This window comes from Coenobita brevimanus, chromosome 60, assembly GCF_032717465.1.
Source record: "Coenobita brevimanus isolate Jiangsu-jjx chromosome 60, ASM3271746v2, whole genome shotgun sequence".
In the NCBI taxonomy this organism is placed as follows: domain Eukaryota; kingdom Metazoa; phylum Arthropoda; class Malacostraca; order Decapoda; family Coenobitidae; genus Coenobita; species Coenobita brevimanus.
In genome coordinates this window covers 13,430,607-13,445,380 of record NC_137013.1, presented here as the reverse complement: position 1 = coordinate 13,445,380, position 14,774 = coordinate 13,430,607, and the positions used below count along the sequence as shown (strand labels likewise).

The window sequence follows — 14,774 nt, the reverse complement described above, 5'->3', positions numbered from 1 at the left end:
CCCAATGGGGTGGCCAAGGGCTTAGAGTTAATTGTTTTACAGGGAGGGACACTAATCCTCCACCAACCCCACTTGACACGTAGGGATGCCAACAGCATCTGGTGTTCCCAGGCGGTCACCCATCCAAGTACTAACCAGACCCAACGTTGCTTAACTTCGCTGATTGGACGGGAAGCAGTGTACTCAACGTGGTATGGCCGTTTCACTCATCATTAAAGCCCCCGGAATGCTGGCTCTATTGGATACACCAAAAACATTCACCACGTTCTATAGCTAAAATATATATATATATATATATATATATATATATATATATATATATATATATATACATATACACACACACACACAGTAGGATCTTGCGAATAACGATTTCGACAACGTTTTCGGCAATAACGGTAAGTTAGAATAGATATCCAGTTTCCATAATAACGTTTGGATTCACTCGATTAATGGTTATTTCGCAGGAAATGTTCAGGCTCATCTTTGACAGCGTTCTTTAGCCGCCATGTTGATGATGATGTTGCTCCTTCAGGTAAAGGTACACTTTACTTGAAGCAGCAGAAGGACCCTACCAACTCAATTCTTATTCCTCCAGTTCGTTTTCTGTATATTTCTGATTATTTTCAGGGTGGTATATTACCTTCTCCCGAGTAAAGGTTTCTTACTTTTTTATCATTACGATCCTTAAGCCATACCTACAGTTGTTTGTTGACTGTGTAATGGGAGAATTTTCCTCACGGTACTGAAATGTGGATTTTGTTTCTCAACTTCCCAACTGAATGCTAGATTAGGTTAAGTTAGGTTAGGTTATTAGGTACAGTTAAGCTAGGTTAGGTTAAGTTTAGTTAAATGCTTAGGTTAGGACAGTCCCTTCCGCCATTAAGATTGAAAACAAATGAATTGACATGGTGGAACACTGCTAAAAATGGGGGAAATAAGTTTTGCAAGAAATGTTTATTTACCACCACAGCAATAGGGTAGGTTAAGTTAGGTTTGGTTATTAGGTACAGTTAAGCTAGGTTAGGTTAGGTTTAGTTAAATGCTTAGGTTAGGGCAGTCCCTTCCGCCATTATGACTGAAAACTCAAAGAAGCTGACACAGTGGAACACTGCTAAAAACAACAGAGGAAATAAATTTTGCAAGATACGTTTATTTACCACCTCAGAAATAATTAGAAAAGTATAACAGACTATCATGAAGTAAAAGAACTGATTCCATAAGGTGCCTCCACTGCTCCAAATAAAGCGAACCTTTACCCTCCTTTTGCTCAAACTTGCTCATACACTTATGCAGCTCACACAGAGTCACACATGCAGCACAAGTTTACCACACTCGGTGGAGTACAGCAGTCAGAGAAGCGAGTGTTACGTTCGCCTCTGTAACCAGTGGTTGCAAGGGTAATAATTGATGTAGGATATTGTAACTTGTGACTATAAAACACGTTTTATATTATGTTTGTGAAGAGTTTTTTTGTATATCACTGCGTATTGTATAGATGTAGTAACTATCAACTCACTGAATTTTACTGCATTGAGAATGATGTTAGAGGTGGTGAATGGTGTTGCCAGACACTGGTTGATTGACGTGACGTGGTGTCCTCAGCAAACGCTTAGCACAGCAAGGTCAACTTCCCACACTGGTAGCTGTGATGAGTAAATGAGTAACGATGAGTGAGGTGAGTGGTGAGTGAGGGCTCTGGTATTTGCTGCCGTCGTCACCCCTGCATCGGCGTGGTGATGGACATGGAGGGTGGTTGAAGAGAAGGGTGGGGTTAGGTGGGGGTTGCTGTGGTTGTGGGTTGTGAGTCTTCTTGCTCACTGTTTGCTTCTTTTTTTTTTATGTATGGAAGAAGGAACCGAAGGCCAGGAGCCCGCAAACCATTCCTTCCAAGGAAAAAAAAAACAATACAAAAGAGAGCCAAATTCAAGATCTAGTAATTTTAAGAGGCCTGGACACACTGCATTTCAAAGACTGAGGATCATGGGAAGTAGGAAATACAGACAGAGGGAGACAGTTCCAAAATTTACCTGTTGCATAAATAAAGGACTGGGAGTAACAGTTAACTCATGCATAAGAGAGTTTAACAGAAAAGGGATGAGAGTTTGTTGCTAGGTGGGTGCTATGCACCCATCGTAGAGGTGGAGGGATCCAAGCAGACAGTTCAAAGGAGCAGTGACCATTGATATAGCGACAGAAAAGAGATAAAGATACAACATTGCGGCGAAGTGATGGAGGTTGAAGGGAGCCAGTATGAGGAGGAGAGTTAATAAGATGAAAAGCATTTGACTCCACCCTATTGAGAAGAGCTGTATGTGGGGAGCCTCCCCACATGAGAGTTGTACTCCACACAGGGGCGAATAAAACCCGTGTATAAGGTCAACAACTGTGCAGGGTAAAGAAGGAACAGAGTCGGCTTAGCACATCTAACTTCTTGGAAGCAGATTTTACGAGATGTAATAAGAGATTTCCTAGATAAGTCCCGAGTGAATGAAACCCCAAGCATGTTCAAGGATGATGCAGGATTGAGCTGGATGTTATTAAACATTAGTGGATACTCCTGTGGAAGATTTTGTCAGGTTGAAAGGTGTAAGAACTGAGTCTTTGATGCATTAAAAACAACAAGATTATTTTTACCCCAGTCAGAGATACGAGCCAAGTCAGACATTAGGTGTGCCATAGCCTCATCCTTTGTTTGTTGAAGTAGCTGCTGAGATGGACGTTGCGGGAACCGAATGGAAAGGTGAAGGGTGGAGTCATCAGCGTATGAGTGGATAGGGTTAGATGTACAGCTTAGAAGGTCATTGATGAATAAAAGGAAGAGAGTTGATGAGAGGACAGAGCCCTGAGGAACACCACTGTTGATAGATCTAGGAGAAGAACTATGGTCGTCTACAACAGCAGCTATAGAACAACCAGAAAGGAAGCAGTAGATGAAGGCACAGATAGAAAGATAGAAACCATAATAGCGCAGTTCGGAAAGTTATGCCAGACTCGATCGAATGCCTTCGAGATGTCAAGTGCAGTGGCAAAGCTTTTGTCAAAGTCTCGAAAGGAGGATGACCAGGAGTCTGAAAGGTAGGTGAGAAGATTGCCAGTGGAGCGTCCCTGACGGACCCCATACTGACGATCAGAAAGAAGGTTGCAATAGGAAAAATTTTTCTGTTAAGAACTGACTCGAAAACTTTTGAGACACAGGATGTTAAAGCAACTGGAAGATAGTTAAAGGGTTGTGCATGGTCACCCTTCTTTGGGACTGGCTGAATGAGAGCAAACTTCCGGCAAGAAGGAAAGGTACAAGTTGATAGACAAAGGTGAAAGAGTTTACCTATGCAGGGTGTAAGCACAGAAGCACAGTTCTTGAAGACAACAGGAGGGAATCCATCAGGCCCATATGCCTTGTTTGTATTGAGGCCAGTGATGGCAGAAAATACATCAGCTGAAGAAATAATAATGTCAGCCATGAGGAAGTCAGAGGGGTGAAGTGATGGAGGAACAGCACCGGAATCATCTAAGGTGGAATTGGAGGAGAATGTCAGAGCAAAGAGATCTGCTTGATCACAAAAAATAGCCACAGAGCCATCACAGTAGAAAAGATGAGGGAAGGATGATGAGGTAAACTTGTTAGTAAGGTTTTTGGGAAGGTGCCAGAAGGAGCAGGAAGAATTCGAGTCGGAGAGTTGAGAGCATTTAGTATGGATGAAATTATTTTTAGCAGAGCGAAGAACAGACTTGGCACGATCCTGGGCAGAAACGTAAAAAAGATGTGAGTCAGAGGTAGGTTGACTCTAGTACCTTTTATAGGCCCTCTTCTTGTTGTGGACAGCATTAGAACAAGTGTGATTACATAGCAATAGCTGATAGTTGTAGTTCATTGGTTCGTCATAGGAATTAAAGTTATGAGGCGTCATGGGGCTCGAATTGTAGTATCTTTTGTCATCTATCTTGATAATGTAGACTCAAGTGTAGACTCGTAGGCTCGTAGACTCGTAGGCGTGGTTCGTACGTTCGTGGCCACCAAAATAATATATCAGACTTGTAACTGATTAAATCGTGGTTGTTGCCAAACTGTAGGTAACAGCGAGTAGATTTGTGAGAGATAACCTCAGTTCACTTGTAGTCGATGATGGGAGAAGTTAAAGATGAGTCTGGGGTTGACTGTAGTTTTATTCTCTTCAAAAGGGAAAGCTCAAGATTAACACTGAATTTATGACACAAGAGCGTTTATATGCTAGCTAACTTCTCGTAGCCCTCTGTGCCTCTTTCTTTCAAGACACCCCTTCTCGCTCTGGCATTCTTGAGAGAGAATTTTGCTAACACATTTCCTTTGGCCTCTAGCATATGACGTTCATTAAACCTCCAGAACGCCCATGTATGTTTTAGGATACTGTAGTCCTGACATATATATATATATATATATATATATATATATATATATATAAAACCCATTGGATCCCAGGGGTGCTGGCCGAGGCATGGCGCTGGGTGGGTACTAAACATACCGCCCTCCGCCTATCGGCTCATAGTCACGAAGCTCATAGGTCCCTACCCGGGGGTTCCCTACCTTATGAAGACTTGAAAAATCCCAGTTCTGTCCAATATTCAGGACACCGGGCTCCAATGGGATATATATATGGACTTGGAGCCTCTGTGGTACAGTGGCAGAGTGTGCATTTCGTACACGGGTGAGCCACGGTTCACGCCCCACCTGGGTCATAAAATTTGGGAGTGTTCACCCGGCCACGTACCGCATTGGCGGACAGAAGGGATGCTGTGGTTGAACCAGTTTCGCTTACTATAAAGTATGCTTGCACCCAGTCGGCTTGCAAGGCTGATTACACTTGGTTCACAGACTACACACACATCCAAAGCCACTCCAACACTACAATTACACTTACAAGTACTTCTCACCCTACATGCAATCTCTACCAGACAGCCTAAGCCACTTGGTAGAGATACATTGGCTGTATCGTCCCGACTTTGGTCAGGATAGGCTGGTCCTGCAGTGGATACTCAAATGGTTGATGGTGATGATGACGATATATATGGACTTAGCTTTGCAAGCCCCAGCCACAGGAAATATAAAGTAGCAGGTGATTAATTGAGCAGATATTGATGAAAGTCCGGATGCGTGGGTGTGGTGAAGTGAAGGGAAGGTAATGCTAGGTTTACACATACGCAGATTGGTACACGAACGTAACACAAATGTCATTCGTGTGGGGATCGCATCTATTCCGAATTGTCCTAGTCGTATTCATCCGAAGACTGCTGCAGCAATTGTGTTTGATTTTGACCATGTCGCAAATTTTATGTAGTCCTCAAATTTGGGCCGGGAACAATCTTCCGAGTTGCCACTGAACTGTCAATGCATCACATTCTAGTCACATTTGTATTGAGTTGTGGCATTTGACTCTGTTTTGCATTGCTTACGAGTCTCGTGTGTCCACAATTGCCGCAGCGGTCTTCAGATGAAATTGGCTAGGACAATCTGGAATACACGTGATCCCCACACGAACGACATTCATGTCACGTCCGAGTACCAATCTGCGGGTGGAAACCTAGCAGAAAACAGTGCCATGTGGGTAGATTTTTACAAGTGGACAATACACCCCCCAGGTAGTGCAATTTATTTTTCTGGTAGTTTTTGATGCGATTCGAATGTTTTTGACCTTCATTTTTGTCAGAAATGCCTCATTTCCCCTCTTTTCCAATCATGAACTTTGACTGGACAAGTTGGTGAAATCAAGCATTTTTCGAAAAAAATGAAGTATAAAACAACTCAAATCGCATCAAAAACCACCAGAAAAATATACTGCACCACCGGGTAACATAACGAAAGACGAAACCTAACCAAACAGACGTAACGTAACCTCACCAAACGCAGTAAACCTAACCAACTGCAACCCAACATACCTAACCTATCCTAGGGGAATACATTATGTAACCTCACCAAACACACTAAACCTAACCAAACCTACCCCAACATACCTAACCTATCCTAGGGGAATACGTAATGTAACCTCACCAAACATACTAAACCTAACCAAACTTACCCCATTATACCTAACCTATCCTAGGGGAATGCTTCGTCCAGGACGAGGGTCGTCTGGCAATAACGTTGTGGTTCCATAACCTTTGAATCCAGTGGTTTATGAACAATATATTTTGCCAAGCCAGAAGGTGTGTGTTGTCCAGAAAAGTTCCATTGTAGTCAGAAACACAAAATTATATTGTACCCGTTTCTTGGTTTTTGTGTACTTTTTGTACCGACCACAGTACCACTGATGTCTGTCTTTTCTAAATTTACACGGTTCCTGACAGTCTGGGCAATAAACTTCAGAAGGTAATACACCGTGTCTTCTAAAAAAACTCAATAGCCTCTACAGGTTCTGAGTGGAAACAATCACCCGTAAACAATCAGTATCACACCCAGGACACACAGCACGTCTTTCTTCTTCAGAGGCCATAGCGAGAAGGATTTGAATTTTCCATCCAGATTGAATCAAAGAGCGCAATTCAATTTTATTGGCCGAATTCTATCACATGACCTAAAGTAGGCCTGTGAGTGGGTGATACAGACCTACGAGACGCATGCGCAGTGGAAAGGAAGAGAAACACACATACAAATGCACACGTTTTTTACCTGGAGTGGCCGAGTGAAGATCCAAGGTAGGGCTTTTTAGGAACTGTAAATTAAATTCATTATCTCTGAAAATATCAATTTCCGAATGGGGTAATGGGGGTTCATTGTGATCCTTAGGAACTATACTATATGTTAATGGTGCTAAAATTCCAAAACTGCATATTGTCCACATGTAAAGTAATACCGCCATGTGAACCGTGATGGACAAGAGGTTTTACGAGTCGTGTCCAATCAACGTATGTGTAAACCTACTGTACCTTAACCCCTACACCTCGGGCATGTTTACCAATGTTTTGCGTGTGCCGCGGGGTTATTCGGGCTCCGACAGACTCTCAAAAAATATTTGCCAAAAATCAGTTATTAGTCATAGAATATTAAAATTACATATTCTTATGGCACATACCTTCAGCTTTCTCCTGGAATGTTTGTTGAGCCTTTGTCTGTTACCGTAGGACTTGTGGAGACCTCTGAAGTTGGGTAACGAAGTCTCCACTTTACACTTCCGGACAACCCGTAATATGATTACCACAGCCAGATATTAACACTATAAACACTACTCTATGATTTTCAAGTAGTTTGGGATCCATACTCCAAAAAAATAAAACACTGTGAAAGCAATGAAAATTACGAGCGCATCTGACCATCGCACTTGCGCTAGTTCGCTCTTGGTACTCTGTCATTTATTATTCATAAAACCCCTCACACTTTATGTTTCTATTACTATATAACACTTATATATATCTACAGTCTTTATCCATAAGTTTCCTTCAGTAGTATTAGTTTATTGTCATTGTAGGGATTCAATTTCTTTCAGTAAAATACGTAGCATTCACTTTCTCGTCCTGTATACTAGCACTGAGAGTGAATGTCACTTTCACCTTCACTCTCATAACTCATAGTATTCATACATGCTAGAGTGAAACTTTTACTTTCATTACTCCTAGGGTATATACTCATACTCTTATAATACTACTTATTTACATTTCTATTTACGTTCTCTATTTTATTAACGTTATTTACATTTCTATTTTATTTACACTGTGTTATGCACTGTCACTTGAAGTAAATTATAAAACTATTTTCCACTGTTCATGTATATTTACATTCATTACTTTCACTTGCTGCTTACACATTATTTACAAAATCACTTGCACTGTTTTACTCAATAGAAAGATCGTAGTCACTCTTTTATGAATTGTCAGCCCTTTACCTCTTTCCACACGAGGTTTAGTAGGGGGTAAAGGTCACAGGGCCCTTTGCATGGGGGTGAAAAGTCCCTGAAGCTAGCAAGAGCGAACAGACGTACCTCCACGTTGGAAGATGAGACTGAACTGATAAGGGTGGGCCGGGGTGGTGGCCTACCTAGGGAAATTCATTACTACCAATGTTAGCCTCTTGACACAGCTAATATATAGCAGTGAAATGATTGGCAGGAAATCTAGACAATGCATTATAAATTAGGTAGTTCCAGGTGAATGTAAATATCACTTAGGCTTCTCCCTTTCCTCCTTATATGTATATTTATTACGAAAATAGATTGTATAGCATATTTCAAGGGGAAATAAACAGCGAAAATTAGCGAACGAGTGCATGTGAGGTCTTGTCAGGTGATAATTAGCCAATTCCAGGTGTATGGCACTCTCACTTACCTTATTTCTTTCTTGTATATATTATTTGGTATAAGAGTGGGGCATAGGGCTTATTTAAATGGATGAAATCAGTGAAAAATTCCAGGGAAGATTTACTTAGCATAGCACAGCCGGGCAGGCGAGAGGATAGGTTAATGGAGGGGGGGGTAGGGAGGGGAGTCAAGAACGGGGAGAAATGGCTAAATTGTCAACAATGGATGGGAGTACAGATGAGATTAGGAGTGCTAACTAGTGTTGGACATTGGCAGTACTGATAGATGGTACAAGCTCCCACTTGGAAGCCTGGGTGAATTCAAAATAACACAGAATCACAAAAGCGACACCCCGTGGTATGATCCCTTGCTCCCAAGCATCACGAAAGTGACGTCCCGCGGTTAAGGGGTTAAAAAGAACTTTTAAATAAAGGGTGAGAGGGCTGTTATATTTAATGTATGTCTGCGGATGACATGTTTATATTCTTGTGTAAGTTGTTTCTGCAAGGTATGATGAAAATTTAAAGGACTGATTATTTAACAGATACTGAGCTGGAAATGGAAATTTTAGTGTTAAGAGTGTAATGCTGGAGAGTATAATCTTTAGAGTATAGTCTAAAGATTGTTTCAATTATCACCATCTTGAGCACTTGGTCATACATCGATAAAAACATTATAATTATAGACAAAAACAGATTCCTGATTGCACTTGTATTTGTTACAGCTTTATTCTGTTCTTATTGGGCAACCCGTAACAAGCAGCACAATATTCGTCTGGTATCTAGTGACAAGAGATGGTCTTTTTTTTTTTCCTGGCTAGGAAGAGAATGTTTCTGTTACTTCCGAATACTGATAAGGCTATGCTGTTGGCAAAAAGTTTGTGTGTTGCAGAAGGTGACACGCATGTATGATAGGGTATGTATGACAGGGAAGCTGTCAGTGATCGCAAATGTATGCAAATTATTGGAATTCGATGACGTTTATAAAACAGAAAATTTGTTGTAAAAGCCCGCCGGTTTGCATCATAACACCAGTCAGTATGTACGAGTGACGTTGTGGTCTATCTTTAATGTCGTGTAATCCGTTACCCAGAATTTCTTTAATCCTTCTATTCACATCTTTTCTCATTCTTTCGATGCTTAATAGTGCGTCAGAGGAACACTGTGGGCATTGATGTTAAGTCTCAGTGTACCTTTATGGATTATGTATTGCCTTCATTTTTCTTCCAGTCCTGCTTTCACACCTTTCCTCATTTCTTCATCGCCTTTTACTTAAAACTCTAGCCCGTATTCTCGTCGGCTTGAAGGCTCTCTGACATCTCCTGTCCAGATTATATCTTTATATGGTACGCTGTTTTCCTGTTATTTTTATGTCTCTCCATCCTCTCCTTTCTTTATGAGCTTTCAGTTCTCCTCTTTCATCATCATCTTTCTGGTTATCCTCAGCTTGTTTCCTCAAACTTTATTTTCTCTCTGTTACTTGAATTTCACTGTTTTTGTTTTCCCTTCATTCCCTCTTATTTTTATTTTTTTTATTTTTTATACCTCCACTCCACATCCAGCCTCAATAACATTTCCTTTACTTCCTGTCTTTGCTTGTCTTTTATTTTCAATCCTCTCCTTTCATCCTCTTTCTCCTTTCTCCCAGTCCACCTTGCCCCTCCTGCCCGTCCTCACCCCCCCCCCCATCTCTGGCCCGATGACCTGGTTCGTGTCAATTAATGCGGAATATCATCACTTGATGCTAGCTCAGTTTAATAAACTGCTTAATTAAAATGAACAATTTATTCCTAAATATAATTATAATTCCTGGAATTACTTTCAAAGTTAGGCTAGTGGTTAGAATGATATTTTCTTTCTCCAACGATATTGGGGGAGGTTATGCATTCACCCCTGCCTTGTTATTCACAAGATATCCTAAAAGCTATTATTGGATTTCAATTATATTTTTCGGATTTGTAGGTGATGTAAAAAGAAAGAGGTGGTTAAATTTAGGTGGTGCTCTGAATTAGAGTTCCAGTTCAGGACTGTTTTTCATTTATTTATTTTATTTCAAAGAGCAATAGATGGATTTCAATGGAATTTTGTGGATATGTGGGTCATAAGCTAAGGAAGAGTTTATTAAATTTTGGTGGTGATCTGGTTTGTCTGGTACAGGCGTCGGCGGGGATATACGCTTACCTGAAGTCGTTTTTTTTCCAGCTGACTTAAATGTCGGCAATCGACATACCGCCCGCCCGAGTTAGCAATCATAAACATGACAACTCGCCTTCGGGCAGTGCTGCCATCATCACCTCTGTACACCGTAGGGCCTACTCATTTCTGTGATCCTTGCTGATTTCGGTATTATTTTGCGCACACACACAATTTTCACATATATATTTTCACTGTCACTTACCTAGTCAAAATAATATGGTAAATATGCTTGGATTCTTGATCTCATTTAATATTTCAAGAGGATAACATGTCTTGTCATTCCACTCCAGCCCACAACATTGTTTCCTTGGTGACAGCAGCTAATGCTACACCCAGTCATGCCTGGTGAATCACTGAACAACAAGGATTAACAAAAAAAAAAGTTGAAGTATGACTAATAAGTGCATCCCCTGTCACGTCGTGGTGGATATTGAGTGGATCAACGGGCAACGGTTTAAATTTTCACGATCTTCTGGGCACGGAGTTGCCACATATTATAATATTGGTATATTAAAAATTAGCTGGGGGCCTTTACAGCAATAAAAAAACAACAGTTACTAATAAAACATATAATTATATTGTACACTCTTATGGTTCTGAGGGGAGGGAGGGGTTTTGGGAGAGAATGGTAGGAGTGGAGGCTGGAAGAGGAAGAGGAGAGATGGGTGGGAGGAGGGAGTTGGGTGTCGCTCGTTTCCTGCCAATAGTGGGATACGGTATATCTCAAAATATTGCACAGACATTAACTTTGGCAGTCAGTTTTCCTTTTGTTTGTATCTTTTCCCTGGTTAACATATTTTGATTTTTTTTTTAAATTCTTGTTTTCATTGTATAATGCAGATGGGAATTAACTTCTTCACATTAGCTCAATGTATTTACCATTGATTCAAAATCCATCGTCACCTCAGCCATAAAATCAGACACTAAGAATGTTGGTAATTTATTCACGTTAGCTCATTGTATTTACCACTATTAATATGAAACGAAATCCATAGCCATCTCAGTCAATGAAAGATGATACAGTAAGCGCCTCTGGATGACTGAAAAAGTGAGTCTTGCCGCGATGTTTATGCACCTAAGTTTTGATATCGTTTGTTTTCTTTGCATTTAAGCTTGATAAACATTTTTTTTTTTTTTTCCAGATTGCTCCTACACTTATTCATAACCATCATGAGAGAGTGAAAATGCTTGGAATGTGCTTGTGCTTGGAAGGATTTGTAGGGAAATTCAGAGATTCTGTATTTCCTTCCCAGCTCAGGTGGTTGATGACGATTGCCGACATTTACGTCAGCTGGAAAAAACCTACTATAGTGCTGTCTTTCGTGTTTTCCAAGTACCTTATTGTGTTCTTTAAAATTATTCTGTTTCAATACCTTGTGTTATTCTCACCATTTCTTAATATTCATATGTATGCCATGTCATACATTTTCACTGTCAAGGTAATCTGTGTATGTAATATATATATATATATATATATATATATATATATATATATATATATATATATATATATATATATAGTTAAATCAATAACTCGTTATTCATAGATATGCTGATATCCACAAGAAAAGGAAACACGATATATCATGAGCGCTTTTGTGTATTCACATATTCAGGGGAGAGCAAAGTGAAGGAGTTGGAGTACACCTGTTATTTTTATACAGAAAGAGGGAGGGGAAAGTCCCAAGGAAGCTTACTAAGTCTCTGACAAATACTAGTGTTCTAAACTTATATCCCTGCCACTAGTTAAATAAACACAGTATTTTAATATTATTACCTACATAACACATGCCTTTATACACAAATTTGTGGAATAACAATAAATTATATACTGTGTGTTATGCATACTTGAGGAGTGCCGTAGCACAGTTCTTGAACATAAGAGGAGAGGATACTGACGTAGGCCGGTTGGTTAATGCTAGGCAGCGCCTACTAGAATGAGATAAGGACAGCAAAGAAGAAGGCTCTCCCCCGCTCCCCAAACCCTCCAGCCGAAGCCGGCAGGAAAAAGTCAGAAAGAACACCATGCAGTATAGAAAAATTGGCGTGGATATTATATAGGAAAGTGTGAAAGGAGAATAGAGACTATCACAGCGTAACCTGAAAAGGAAAAGGAATGAATTAGTGTTGGTTATATTATTTTTTTTTTCTATACCCACCTCTTATTACCATATGCTTATCTAGCCTATGCTTGAAACTCTCAATGGAAAGGGCAGCAACAACTTTACTAGGTAACTTATTCTATTCGTCTACTACTCTGTTACCAAATCATTTTCTACCTATTTCCTTACTGAAACGGAATTTTTCTAGTTTGAAACAATTACTTCTAGTTCTATCCTGTATGGTCACTTTCGGTACCTTGCTAATATCTCCCTTATTTATACCCTTCATCTACTTAAACACCTTAGTTAAGTCTCCCCTTAATCTACGCCTCTCTAGTAAGTTCAGACTAAGTCTTTTTAGTCTGTCTTCATTTGACAGGTTCTGAACATCATTTTCGTCATTATTCTCTGTACATTTTCTAACGAGTTAATATCCATTAAAGTAAGGACAAAAAAATTTTACTGGGTATGCTAAATGTGAACTTACCAATGCTACGTAAAGTTACAGTATTTGATGACCTATTGTCCATGCTTCTCGAAATAAATCCTAGGACCTTATTTGTTTTATTTCTCGGAATAATACACTGTTGCCTTGGTTTGAGGTCGTTACCTACCATAACTCCTAGATCTCTCTTGCATTCCAATTTGCTCATTTCTGTATTATCTAAGCTGTATTTAGTATCTCCAGTGGTCTTGCCTACGTTCAGTGCTTTACATTTTTCAACGCTAAATTCCATTTGCTAATTTTTAGACCATTTGCGCAGTATACCGAGGTCCTTTTGTAAGTAATGGCAATAGTCAGTCAAGTTAATGATACACGCTATTTTTGTGGCATCAGCAAATTCTACAATATTGCTAGCGATTCCAAAGTCTAGATCAGCAGTTCTCAAACTTTTTAGTGTGTGACCCTATTTGGAATATTTCAAGACTTTGCAACCCACAGGGTAAAAAATGGAACAAGCCGGCCGACTTGCTGTAATAATTTTCTACACACACACACACACACACACACACACACACACACACACACAAACAAAGAAAGAGGGAGAAAAAAAAAACGGTATATAGCCTATCTTAGTTGTTATATGCTAATAGTGTAATAATGATAATTACAAGTTCAATTCAGTAAATAAAACACACTGAAAGCATTAGGCCTAGTCGATGTCCCTGCGACCCACCAAAATTCCTCTCGCGGCCCACCTTTGGGTCGCGACCCATAGTTTGAGAACCACTAGCCTAGATAATTTATATACATAAAAATAATAAGGAACCAAGTACTGAACCCTGTGGTACACCGCTAGTTACTAATCCCCAATCCGACTTAATTCCATTTATTGATACTCTCTGCTTCTGTCCTTTCAGCCAGGATTCTATCCATTTTGAGATATCACGGTCTATACCATGTGCTCGAACCTTTCAAATTAACCTTTCATGTGGGACCCTATCAAAAAATTTACTGAAATCCAGATAAATAACATCGTAAGCTTTATCGGTATCTACTGCCTCACAGACTTCCGAGAAGAATGACAAGTTTGTGCGGCAGGATCGTCCTTGCCTGAACTCGTGCTGACTTTCATTTATAAAATTTAATCTTTTTAAGTGTTCTCTAATCTTATTTGCCAAAATTTACTCTGGCATTTTTCAAACTATTGACGTTAGAGTTATCAGACGATAATTCGACGCAGCTGCTTTATCACCCCTTTTAAAAATGGGCACTATGTTTGTGGTCATCCACGCCTCTGGAACTTCTCCTGTTAAGGATTATTAGGGTTTGGGAAGGGGATTAACAAGCATGGGCCTAATGACCTACTCAGATTTCTCTCTCTCACTCTCTCTCTCTCTCATAATTTTGAGAATTAATCAACGACAGAGTCATGTTTAACACCTAAACCGCGGGGTTGTTTTTGCTTGACTTGCGTCTCTCGCAGTCATATTCGCGCTCCAACAGACTCTAAAAATATTTGCCAAAAATCAGATATTAGTCCTAGAATTTTAAAATTAAATATGCATATGGCACATACATTCAGCTTTCTCCTGGGATGTTTGTTGAGCCTTCGTCGACTACCGTAGGACTTGTGGAGACCTCTGAAGTTGGGTAACGAAGTCTCCACTTTACACTTCCTGACAACCCATAATATGATTATCACAGCCTGATATTATCACTAGAAACAGTATTCTATGATTCTCAAATAGTTTGGAATCCATACTCAAAA

The 14,774-nt window shown here is 40.0% G+C and overlaps 1 non-coding gene across 1 annotated transcript; it reads right to left on the bottom strand.

Annotated features, from left to right (window-relative positions):
* Positions 1-86: 86 nt before the first annotated feature.
* On the bottom strand, positions 87-205 carry LOC145403520 (5S ribosomal RNA). The gene has a single exon (XR_013898037.1). It is a non-coding gene; the product is annotated as a 5S ribosomal RNA (ribosomal RNA).
* Between the last annotated feature and the right edge of the window lie 14,569 nt (positions 206-14,774).